Raw genomic sequence first — 12,936 nt, 5'->3', positions numbered from 1 at the left:
CCATCAGCCTCTGGAAGGTTCCTGGCAAATTGCACAGCTCGAAGGGCATGCTTTTGAACTCGCAGAGACCCATCGGGGTGGCAAAGGCGGTCTTCTCCCGGTCTGCCTCAGCAACGGACACTTGCCAATAGCGACTAGTGAGATCAAGGGTAGAAAAATAATTTGCAGTTCTCAATGCAGCTAGCTATTCCTCAATACAGGGGAGTGGTGCTGTCCTTCTTCTTTAACAGGACCAACGGAGCTGCCCAGAGGCTACAACTGTCACGGATAACCCCAGCCTCCTTCATGTTGCTCAACATGTCCTTGGTACACTGGTAATGTGCAGGTAGTTTTGGCTTATATCTCTCTTTGATGGGTGGGTGTGCACTTGTGGGGATGTAGTGTTTGACCCCTTTTATTCTTCAAAAGTCTAGCGGATGTTTGCTGAAGACTTGCTCGTATTCTTGCACTAGCCTGTAGACCCCCTTCTTGTGATGTGAAGGTGTGGAGTCAGTGCCTACGTGTAATTCCTTACACCACTCCTCTGGCTGACTTGGTGAGCTGTCACTGAATGGGTGGGCTGAAGCAATGGTGGATGCTGCTGTTTGGATAGCATGTGTATCTACTGAGAACAGCTTATCAATGGTGGCAAATCGGAGCAGCTTAATCTCTTGCTCTCCGCAGTTCAACACTCTCATGGGCACTCTTCCCTTCCATATTAATGAATAAAACTATGATGTAAATAGCATATAGATACCCCACAAATGCAGATAAAAGTAGGTTATGGGAAAAGGGGGAAGAGAGAAACAGGAAAATAGTGGAATAAAGTATACCTTCCAGGTGGGAGAGGAAATGGCAGCACAGCCAGTGGAGGTGAAGCAAGGGGAGCCTGCAACTAAAGAGTTGAGAGCGTTATCACATGGTGACTGAGCCTGATTGTAACGGGAGCATAGAGGTGCCGATCCTGTCTTACCTGCGTTGGTGTAGAAGTGGGTGTCCTGTGGTGGAGTCAGCTGTGTGCAGTGGTGGCCGTGGGTTCTTTTATGTGCGACCGTAGTAATAGCTGCGCCCACTTCCTGTATGGGAGTGGAATGCAGTGAGGCTAATGGAACGCACGCCTGCGCATTTGTGTTTAACGTCGCGCATGTGCAGAACGGAGAAAAGGCTGCGCTCACTTCCTAATGAAAGGGAGTGAGACGCAGCTGGGAAGGGAAGGGAAAAGATTAGGGTTTGGGGATGATGAAAGGGCTTTCTACGGGCAAGGATGGCAAAGGGTGGCAGTGACGGAAAGTCAGGCAGCCTGTCCTGTCCTGTCCTGTCCGTCCGTCTTTTTGTATCATGAATTGGAAAGACTGCAAGGGGGAGGGGAGGTGCTTGGAGGAGGAGGAGTTATTCAGATTAATTGCAGTGGGCGGCGGCTGCAAAAAGCATCATTCTTCTTGTTTTTGCTCTGCAAAACAGCCTTTTCAAGGGTTGGCTTGGGTGACAAAATGTCTTCTGTAGGCGTGGGTTTGTCTCCCTCTCCCTAAGATGTGTCCGGTATAGGCCAGGGTGCCACTCAAGGCCGTAACCAATTCGGGTTATAGCTTCTCGGCCTTTTGGCTAAGATCAAGTGTAGTTTCGGAGGACGCTACCTTGGTCGGTACTGGAAGGTGCCTGGGATTGCACGTCTGCCGGCCTTGAGGAAGTGTGTGCGCCTTCTGGTGACACATAGCCCTCTTGTGCCTGGACGGTTCCCAGGCAACGGGAGGCGATCACCTTTGTTATTTTGAAGTCCTACTGATAAACAGAAAAAAAAAAAAATTAAATCTGTTCTTATCAGTTTAATATCTGATACGTCCCCTCTCTGGGGACCATATATTAAATGGATTTTTAGAACAAGGAGATGGAAAAAATCTTGCTCTGTCCACTCCACGCATTGACCTGGTATTGCAGTACCTCCAGGACCGGTGCACCCCTTCTTAACCCAGTTTCCAAAAGCAGAACTCAATTCACCTGATTCAAATGAGCCCCATTAGTGAATTGAAAGAAAGCAAAAACTTTATATGCACCTCAATTTGGCCAATTCACTTTTCACACTTTCACCCTTTTTTTTATCTTTCACACCTTTTACTTGCTTTATTGATGCAAAAGCTGTGCCAAATAGCAAACTCATCTCCACTCAACTTGACCAACTCTGCTATGTCCCGTGCAGTATCTTATTCTCAGTCTTATCTAGATCATTTGCAATTGAATAGAATAGATCCCTTTTGGACACATTGGATTCAGCTGCTGCAGTGACTGCAGGTGTTAGAAGATGCAGACTTGGCATCAGGTGCTGTCTATCAGATTCCACTCCAATTAAAGCTTCCATTGTTTTTCGGTGTTTTCTTTGAGCAATGATGATGTCTTTAGTGATCTGTTGGCTCCCTCTCCTGGAGGAAGAGTTTGCTTGCTCTTGGACTTTCAAAAAGAGAGGTCATGATAGACATTTAGCTTCTGAGCCCAATTGGGGACAGTCATGGGTGATGAATGTTTTGCAACCTGCTGCGAAGCCTGATACCGCAATATAAGGAACGTCAAATACTAAGAATGGGCGGCCTATGAAAGAATTAGTACTTTCATTAAGCATACTTAAACGGCTAATTGGGAATAGACAAACTGTAAAAAGCCCTCTGAGAAAGCCCCTCTCTAACCTTTGTTAGTAAGCTTTTCTGTAGTCTGCCTGTTGATGTATTTTCCGTTTGAACAGTGCACAACATGAAGTGACGGAACACTGGCTTGTCACAATGTCCCCCGCTGACATCACGATAGCGCTGCTGCCTAGAAAGCCAGCTGCGCAGCAGAAGTTGCTCTTTGGGTGGGATGGTGGGCTAATGTATCTATTCCTGCTTGGTGTGAGTTTGACATGATCTAGAGCAACGAGTTCCAGCGGCTAGCGGTTGATTATTGGCTGTAATGGGGCTTTCTGGCTGGTGCCAGCCTTTCTTCTTAGCACACAGGAACCACAATCCCTACACCATGCTTCGATGGATTCTCTCATCCCAGCCCAGTAAAACTACATATTTCACACAGTTATAAGCAGCTCATGGGCATTCACCTGGATTAAAACCCATAACAGCTCATAGACCAAACAATCAATCTACCACTGGACCAAAGACAGGAAGCTAAATCCACTGCCTGCGGTAACTAACTTAATCCTATAGTCTACTCACACAACAAACCCAAGAGAAAGGAAAAAAACATGGCTTCGATTATCCATCCAATGAAAACGCATAACCATTGTGAGCCATTGGACAATGCAATTGCACACATGGTGACATGGTGCACGGCCCAATGAATCAAGTCTGTACTTCATATTCACGGTTTAAGCCCTTGGGTTCTAATGTGTCCAGAGTACATATCCAGAAAGATTCCCTTTCTTTGTGCTAAGCACAAGTCAACAATACGTTGTAAGCAGATTCTATTACCAGTCCCACACCATTTTGTGACGCATAATCGCACAGTGGCCCAATTAAGATTCCAAGTCATCGAACATGTCCCAGCCATACGCAGAGGAGGCGATAGAATTAGGAAGCTCAAAGAAAGGGAATCTTTCTGGATATATACTCTGGGCACGTTGGAACCCAAGGGCTTAAACCATGAATATGAAGAACCGACTTGATTCATTGGGCCGTGCACATTTTTTCTAACGCCCGGTTCTTTTTCGTGTTCACACTATATATGGCTCCAGTATGTATGGAGTTCCATTCTTCCTTGTTTTTTATTTGTCATGTTTGTCTGATTACCTTGTCTAACAGTTTTTTCTCCCCTTTCTTTACCTTCCAGGTTCCCATAGTCACGTGAAATATCCCTGTTGCACTTGATTACGGCTCACTATTCACTATAGGATGTCTTATATCTAACATCACACTCTCACCCATCAGCACTCTATAGGTTTGTATAAGGTATGCGCTTACACATCCGGTCCTCCATAGGTATTTCCACTTATGTAGCACTATCCCTATGATCACTCATAACTCATACCCTTGTAGTCAATTACAGCCTCCTCTCTCCCCTCTCCCCTTCTCCCTTTCCATCTATAATTTTGCCAGTACAATATTAGTTTACATTAGGCACACACTCACATATTCCTTTCCTTAGTGACTTATTGTAATTCACATTCGCATACAATTCTCTATGCCTGCCCCATTACTACATTCATACCTACTTGACCCTATCCTGATACCCCTTGTCTCACCTTGTTGGTCCCTACACCTGTTATCATCTCCTTTCCTGTGTCTGTCTTGTCACACAACACATTTTAGCATATCCCTTGTGCTCCTTATTACCTGTCCTGCCTATTAGAATTATGTCCATTATGTCCATGCATGGCCCAATGAATCAAGTCTGTACTTCATATTCATGGTTTAAGCCTTTGGGTTCCAATGTGCCCAGAGTATATATCCAGAAAGATTCCCTTTCTTTGAGCTTCCTAATTCTATTGCCTCCTCTACGTATGGCTTGGACATGTTCGATGACTTGGAATCTTAATTGGATCACTGTGTGATTATGCGTCACAAAATGGTGTGGGACTGGTAATAGAATCTGCTTACAATGTATTGTTGACTTGTGTTTAGCTCAAAGAAAGAGAATCTTTCTGGATATGTACTCTGGGCACATTAGAACCCAAGGGCTTAAACCGTGAATATGAAGTAAAGACTTGATTCATTGGGCCGTGCACCATGTCACCATGTGTCCAATTGCATTGTCCAATGGCTCACAATGGTTATGCGTTTTCATTGGATGGATAATCGAAGCCATGTTTTTTTCCTTTCTGTTGGGTTTGTTGTGTGAGTAGCCTATAGGATTAAGTTGGTTACCGCAGGCAGTGGATTTAACTTCCTGTCTTTGGTCCAGTGGTAGATGGATTGTCTGGTCTATGAGCTGTTATTGGTTTGAATGCAGGTGAATGCCCATGGGCTGCTTATGACTGTGTAAAATATGTAGTTTTACTGGGCTGGGATGAGAGAATCCATTGAAGCATGGTGTAGGGATTGTGGTTCCTGTGTGCTAAGAAGAGAGGCTGGCACCAGCCAGAAAGCCCCATTGCAGCCAATAATCACTTAATAACTTTTTCAACTTGTCATCATATGGGAGGCCTTCCATTCCTTGTAGTAGTCTAGTTGCCCACCTTTGAACTGACTCTAACTTCTGAATGTCCTTTTTAAAATGTGGAGCCCAAAACTGGTTCCCATATTCCAGATGTAGCCTTACAAGTGATTTATAGAGGTTGATCATCTTTACTTATCATTTAAAACTTTCAAACTGGTACACTCAACACATAAAGCCCCCCCCTTTTAAAGAGTAGTTTCCCTGTACCTAAGTGGGGGTCTACCTAGGTTGGAGCGAGTGGACCTTCGGGGTCCGGTGTCAGTGGTGACAGGCAGTGGGGCAGAGGGAACAGTCAGTTCCTCCTCCCTGCTATCATGTGGGGCAGGCGGAGGCGTAGGGGAGCTGGGTACAGGTACATCCCTGGGCACTGGCTCGCGGTTAACCGTTTCCATCATTTCTTCATCCACGGGTTGTGGGAACAGTATCACTGGAAGGATCACCGCACCGTTCTGTGTAGGCCAGTCTGCTGGAAAATCACCCATCATGGTGTGGATTACCTCTTTTTCCTTCTCCACTGGACTGGGAACTGGAGCCTCATCCGCTACTCTCAATGCTGGTGGGCACTTCTTCAGGTGGTCTCGGGAAACCGTGGCCAAAGTCCCCCCCTGGTCACGGCTGATCTGGTAGGCCTTCCCATTCTCCCATCCTGTGGGCTGGACTACATACGGGGTTTTTTCCCATTGATCATCCAGCTTGTGGGCCCTTCTTTTCCGCTTCAGCACTACATCCCCAGGTTGGAAGGAACCGGCAGGCGCCTTCTTGTTGAAGCACTGCTCCTGTTGTCCCCGACTCCGGCACAAGTTCTTTTCAACATACTCCTGGACCTGTCGGTACTGTGTCCTCCGCCGAGTGTCCCATTCAGCTGTCGACAGGAGTGCTTCTGAAGCTTCCAAGCCCATTTCCAGATCCACTGGTAGCCGGCCGGGACGAGCTCTCATCAGGTATGCTGGAGTGCATTTCGTAGAGCTGGAAGGGATGTTGTTGTACATATCGACCAGGTCAGGTAGCTTCTCCAGCCACAGGTTCCGCTCTTCCAGTGGTAACGTCTTGAGGAGGCCCAGGACCAAGTGGTTCATCTTTTCACAAATGCCATTGGTTTGGGCGTGGTAAGGCGTGGTCCGGATTTTCTTGCAGCCGTACAACTGGCAGAATTCCTGGAATACCTCTGCTTCAAAGGCCGGACCCTGGTCGGTAAGCACCCTCTCCGGGTACCAATGCGGTCAACAGAAATAAGCCTGGAAAGCCTTAGCAGCGGTGCGGCCGGTTAAGTCCTTAACTGGGACAACCACCAGGAACCTCGAGTAGTGGTCTACGATGGTCAGAGCGTAGGTGTACCCACTTCGGCTGGGGGTGAGCTTTACATGGTCAAGGGCAACCAGCTCCAGCGGTTGGTGTGTAATGATCGGGTGTAGGGGTGCCTTCTGGCTGGCCTCGTCCTTCCTTCTCAATGCGCAAGGGCCACATTCTCGGCACCAGGCCTCCACAGATTCCCGCATTCCACTCCAATAGAACCGCTCTCTTAACAACATCTCTAGCTTCTTCCACCCGAAGTGCACTGCACCATCATGGTATGCTTGCAGGACGGTGGGCACTTTAGCCTGGGGAATCACCAGCTGGCGGATCTTCTCGTGAGTCTTTGGATTAATCAGCTCGCGATACAACTTCCCCTGGTGTAGGTATAGCCGGGTCCGTTCTTGCCACAGACGTTGGGCTTCGGCAGGGGCAGCAGGGTCTATCCCAGCAGAACCCTGTTCCACTAGAGTCTTGACCAGGCGGACAGCAGGTGCCTGGTCCTGAGCTTCCTGCCAGTCCTGTCGGGGCAGCGGATCCAGGTTCACCCGTTGTTGGTAGACGTGCACCTTCTCAGTGAATGGCCGGTGAAATGCAGGCAACTCGATCTCTTCGAGGTCATCATCCTCTGGCCCCTCTTCCGACAGGTGGGGCATCCGGGAGAGTGCATTGGCATTGACGTTGGTACGGCCAGCCCGGTACTTGATGGTGAAATCGTAGTTGGCTAACCTGGTCACCCACCGCTGCTCCAACGCGCCCAGCTTGGCCGTATCTAGATGGGTCAGCAGGTTATTGTCTGTGTACGCGGTGAACTTGGCTGCTGCCAGGTAATGGCGGAAACGCTCGGTGATAGCCCACACCAGTGCCAAGAGCTCAAGCTTGAAGGAGATGTAGTTCTCAGGGTTCCTCTCAGTCGGTCGGAGTTTTCGGCTAGCATAAGCTATTACCTTTTCCCTTCTGTCTTGGACCTGGGATAGAACAGCCCCCAAGCCCACATTGCTGGCGTCGGTGTAGAGGATGAATGGGCGGCTGTAGTCAGGGTACGCTAGGATTTCCTCTCCGGTCAGGGCTGTTCTCAGCTGGCGGAAGGATTCCTCATGCTTTTCTTCCCACACCAATGGGGCTACTAGGGATCTACCACCCTTGGTCTGTCCTACGAGGAGGTCTTGCATGGGGGCAGCCATCTTTGTGTACCCCTTAATGAAGCGACGGTAATATCCCACCAGGCCCAGAAACTGCCTCACTTCCCTCACTGTGGTCGGTCTCGGCCAGTCTTGGATGGCGGTGATCTTCTCGGGGTTGGGGGCGACACCTTCCGCACCAACCACATGTCCTAGGTACTGCACTCTGGGTTTCAGCAGATGACACTTTGAGGGCTTCAACTTCATCCCATACTTGGCAAGGGACGCGAACACCTCGGCTAGGTGCTCCAGGTGGGCTTCATACGTCTGTGAGTACACAATCACATCATCCAAGTACAGCAAAACGGTCCCATAGGCAGTCTTCTCTCGGTCTTCCGGTGCCACGGCCACCTGCCAGTACCCGCTGGTGAGGTCAAGGGTGGAGAAGTAGTTAGCGGTTCTCAGCGAGGCCAGGGACTCTTTGATGCGGGGCAGAGGGTAAGCATCCTTATGCGTTATCTGGTTAATCTTCCGGTAATCCACACACATCCGCATGGTGCCATCCTTCTTCTTAACCAGCACCAACGGAGCGGCCCAGGGACTACAGCTGTCCCTAATAACCTCTGCCTCCTTCATGTTCCTCAACATGTCTTTGGCGCATTGGTAGTGCGCAGGGGGAATAGGCCTGTATCTCTCTTTAATAGGGGAGTGTGTACCGGTAGGGATGTGGTGTTGAACCCCTTTAATCTGCCCAAAATCTAGAGGGTGCTTGCTAAAAACCCGCTCATACTCCTGTACCACCCGGTATACCCCTTCCTTGTGGTGTATGGGGGTATCATCAGTGCCGACATGTAGCTCTCGATACCACTCGCCTAACTCCCCCAGGGATGAGTGGGAACCGGCAGCAGGCGGTGTGACCGGGGGAACGGCTTCATGGATCGTGTGGGGATCTAGAGTGAACAATTTGGCAAGGGTAGCGTACCGGGTGGTGCATGAATGCACACATATTGGTTTTATAATCTTATTGTATTACTTTATATTCTTATTTCACTTGTGCATATCTCCACCATAATCCTGGCTAAGAAATATAGCTTTTTTTGGGGTACACAGGTAGTAAGGTCTTCTTTCTATTTCTTTAGGGGTGATATAGCCTGGTGGAACTCTAGACCTCTAACATTATATATGCACCCTTTTTCTTTATGGTTCTTGGACACCTTATAACATTCTTCCATACATATATATCTTTCTCATAAATTATAAATAATTAGGCATTTTTATATATTTTATTTACATTTTCATAAATAACTTTTTACAAAGCATGGGGGACATTCTCACATACATATAATTTTCATGTACGCATTCTGAAAATTTACGCATAAACCGTACACACTCCTTTTTGTAACAATTTCTATAACTCATTCGCTGAACTCTCATCCCGGATATTCATTCTTACACCGAATTTCCTGTTATAACACAACATTCATGATTTTTATTCAATTTATTTTTATTTTTTAGGTTTATTAGTAGTGATGAGCGAGTACTAAAAAGCTCGGGTGCTCGAAGCTCGGGCCGAGCCTCCCAAGATACTCGTGTACTCGGCCCGAGCACCGAGCCCAATGTTATCCTATGGGAGACCCGAGTATTTTTGTGAAATGACCACCGGCAGCATGTAGAAACCCTAAAAATGGCACAAAAGTCTCCGAAGAGTGCTCAAATGACATGGCAACAGCATGGGGAAGACCCCTTGAAGCATTTATCACTCAAAAGTCACAGCTGTGAATAATTTTGTCCACGTTTTACGCCATTTTTACGGACTCACCAGAAAACCTTCCAAAATGACACCAAAATGATTTTTCATAGCGGAAATGTTAAGGGCACATACCCAATAGTGAGATAGAGCTAATGTATGTTACTTTTTGAGATCAATACATGAAAGATTTTACGTAAAACATTGTGTGGCACTCCGATGTCCCTGAGAAGAGACGTGCATAAAGGCCTCTGAGTCTAATGTGCCCATTTTGAGGAACTGAGTCTTTGTAGTATTTTCCTTTGCCAGGGCAGTCCAAAATTGTGAGGTTCACCAATGCCCCTGCATACAGACGTGCATGATGGCCTGTAAACCTGAAGTGCCCATTGTAAGGAAGTGGGTCTATTGTAGTATAGCCCTTAGGCAGGGCAGCCAAAAATTGGGAGGCTCCACGTTGTCCCTGGATAGAGACGTGCATGAGGGCCTCAAAACATTAAGTGTCCAGTGTCAGGAAGTGGGTGTATTATAGTATAGCCCTTAGGCAGGGCAGCCAAAAATTGGGAGGCTCCACGTTGTCCCTGGATAGAGACGTGCATGAGGGCCTGTAAACCTGAAGTGCCCATTGGAAGGAAGTGGGTCTTTTGTAGTATAGCCCTTTGGCAGGGCAGCCAAAAATTGGGAGGCTCCACGTTGTCCCTGGATAGAGACGTGCATGAGGGCCTGTAAACCTGAAGTGCCCATTGGAAGGAAGTGGGTCTTTTGTAGTATAGCCCTTTGGCAGGGCAGCCAAAAATTGGGAGGCTCCACGTTGTCCCTGGATAGAGACATGCATGAGGGCCTCAAAACATTAAGTGTCCATTGTCAGGAAGTGGGTGTATTATAGTATAGCCCTTAGGCAGGGCAGCCAAAAATTGGGAGGCTCCACGTTGTCCCTGGATAGAGACGTGCATGAGGGCCTGTAAACCTGAAGTGCCCATTGGAAGGAAGTGGGTCTTTTGTAGTATAGCCCTTTGGCAGGGCAGCCAAAAATTGGGAGGCTCCACGTTGTCCCTGGATAGAGACGTGCATGAGCGCCTCAAAACATTAAGTGTCCATTGTCAGGAAGTGGGTGTATTATAGTATAGCCCTTTGGCAGGGCAGCCAAAAATTGGGAGGCTCCACGTTGTCCCTGGATAGAGACGTGCATGAGGGCCTCAAAACATTAAGTGTCCATTGTCAGGAAGTGGGTGTATTATAGTATAGCCCTTAGGCAGGGCAGCCAAAAATTGGGAGGCTCCACGTTGTCCCTGGATAGAGACGTGCATGAGGGCCTCAAAACATTAAGTGTCCATTGTCAGGAAGTGGGTCTTTTGTAGTATAGCCCTTTGGCAGGGCAGCCAAAAATTGGGAGGCTCCACGTTGTCCCTGGATAGAGACGTGCATGAGGGCCTCAAAACATTAAGTGTCCATTGTCAGGAAGTTGGTGTATTATAGTATAGCCCTTAGGCAGGGCAGCCAAAAATTGGGAGGCTCCACGTTGTCCCTGGATAGAGACGTGCATGAGGGCCTCAAAACATTAAGTGTCCATTGTCAGGAAGTGGGTCTTTTGTAGTATAGCCCTTTGGCAGGGCAGCCAAAAATTGGGAGGCTCCACGTTGTCCCTGGATAGAGACGTGCATGAGGGCCTCAAAACATTAAGTGTCCATTGTCAGGAAGTGGGTGTATTATAGTATAGCCCTTTGGCAGGGCAGCCAAAAATTGGGAGGCTCCACGTTGTCCCTGCATAGAGACGTGCATGAGGGCCTCAAAACATTGTTCCCATTGCAAAGGAGCGGGTCTCCTGTCGTTGTAATGTCCATTCTGCAAAGAATGGGCGAAAAAATTTACCACTGGGGGTATACCTGAAACAAAGGCCTAACTCTTGTAACGGTCATCATGGTGGCGCATGAGGAGAAGGAGGAGCAGTCCAGCGATTATCCAAAGTCCAGAAGTGTGTACCCATGGGTGACTGGAGGTACATGGCAAATTCCCGTTACAAACTTTAAATTCCGCTCTCATTTGCTGGTGGTGTGGTGAAGTCTGGCCCAATCCAACCCTTGTTCATCTTGATCAGAGTCAGCCTGTCAGCATTTTCAGTTGACAGGCGGGTGCGTTTATCTGTAATGATTCCACCTGCGGCACTAAAAACATGCTCTGACAAAACGCTAGCGGCAGGGCAGGCCAGGACTTCCAAGGCGTAGAGAGCCAATTCATGCCACGTGTCCACCTTGGATACCCAATAATTGTAAGGCACAGAGGAATGTCGGAGTACAGTTGTTCGATCTGCAAGGTACTCCTTGAGCATCTGGGCAAACTTAGGATTTCTTGTGGCACTACCCCGCACCTCAGGGGCTGTGGTACGTGAGGGGCTGAGAAAACTGTCCCACATCTTAAAGACTGTTCCCCTACCTCTGGCGGATTGGACTTGTGCCTCTCTCGGCTGTACGCCTTGGTTGTCCACTGATTCCTGACCTATGCCGCTAGCGTTTTGTGAGGGGAATGCTTTGCCTACTTCCGTGACTATGGCCTTCCGGAACTGCTGCATTTTGGTTGACCTCTCCGCCTCGGGAATAAGAGACATAAAGTTCTCCTTGTAGCGTGGGTCTAACAGTGTTACCAACCAGTAATGATTGTCGGCCAAGATGTTCTTAACGCGAGGGTCACGAGACAGGCAGCTTACCATAAAGTCAGCCATGTGCGCCAGACTCTTAACAGCCAGGACTTCAGTAGCCTGACCAACACGTTGACTGAACATGCTGTCCTCCTCCTCCTCCTCCTCCTCCTCCTCATCTACCCTGTCCTCTGGCCAGCCACGCTGAACCGAGGATATGACTGGTGTGCATGTCATATCCTCAATTTGGCCGGAGATTTGCTCCATGTCTTCATCCTCCTCCACGTCATAGTCCTCCACTGCACGTTGTGATGAGACGAGGCTGGGCTGTGTGTTATCACCCACACCCACTACTGTTTCTTGCTGCAACTCATCGCGCTCCGCCTGCAATGCATCATGTTTGGTTTTGAGCAGAGACCGTTTTAGAAGGCAGAGTAGCGGTATGGTGACGCTAATAATGGCGTCATCTTATACCTTTATGATGTTATTGTTTATTCTAAAGCAAACAAGATTCTAGGGTGTATAAAAAGGGAGATTAGATCCGGTGATCCCAACGTATTGTTAACCCTCTATAAATCACTTGTAAGGCCACATCTGGAATATGGGGTAAAGTCCTGAGCAGGTTGATAACCATTGGTTTGAGCATGGTAGGGTGTAGTGCGCATCTTCCTGCATCCGCCATAACCTTCCCTTAGGATATACTGTGCCCTTATCAGATTGGTTGTACAAGGTTGCTTCTCTTATTGGATGGATTTCAAGCTGCATGGATAATGTTCATTTAAATGATGTGGATAGAAAGACTGAAGATATCTACATGTAGTCTGAAATCCATCATGAATCAATACTATTTTACACAGTCATAAGCAGCCCATGGGCATTCACCTGCATTCAAACCAATAACAGCTCATAGACCAGACAATCCATCTACCACTGGACCAAAGACAGGAAGTTAAATCCACTGCCTGCGGTAACCAACTTAATCCTATAGGCTACTCACACAACAAACCCAACAGAAAGGAAAAAAACATGGCTTCGAT

The 12,936-nt window shown here is 47.9% G+C and overlaps 1 pseudogene; it reads left to right on the top strand.

The window, feature by feature from the left end:
* The first annotated feature begins 1,732 nt into the window (after positions 1-1,732).
* On the top strand, positions 1,733-1,939 carry LOC142286630 (U2 spliceosomal RNA; annotated as a pseudogene).
* Positions 1,940-12,936: the final 10,997 nt, after the last annotated feature.

Source organism: Anomaloglossus baeobatrachus, unplaced genomic scaffold, assembly GCF_048569485.1.
Source record: "Anomaloglossus baeobatrachus isolate aAnoBae1 unplaced genomic scaffold, aAnoBae1.hap1 Scaffold_670, whole genome shotgun sequence".
Lineage (NCBI taxonomy): Eukaryota > Metazoa > Chordata > Amphibia > Anura > Aromobatidae > Anomaloglossus > Anomaloglossus baeobatrachus.
Note: the sequence above shows the minus strand (reverse complement) of the source record. Positions and strands in the feature narration are given on the sequence as shown.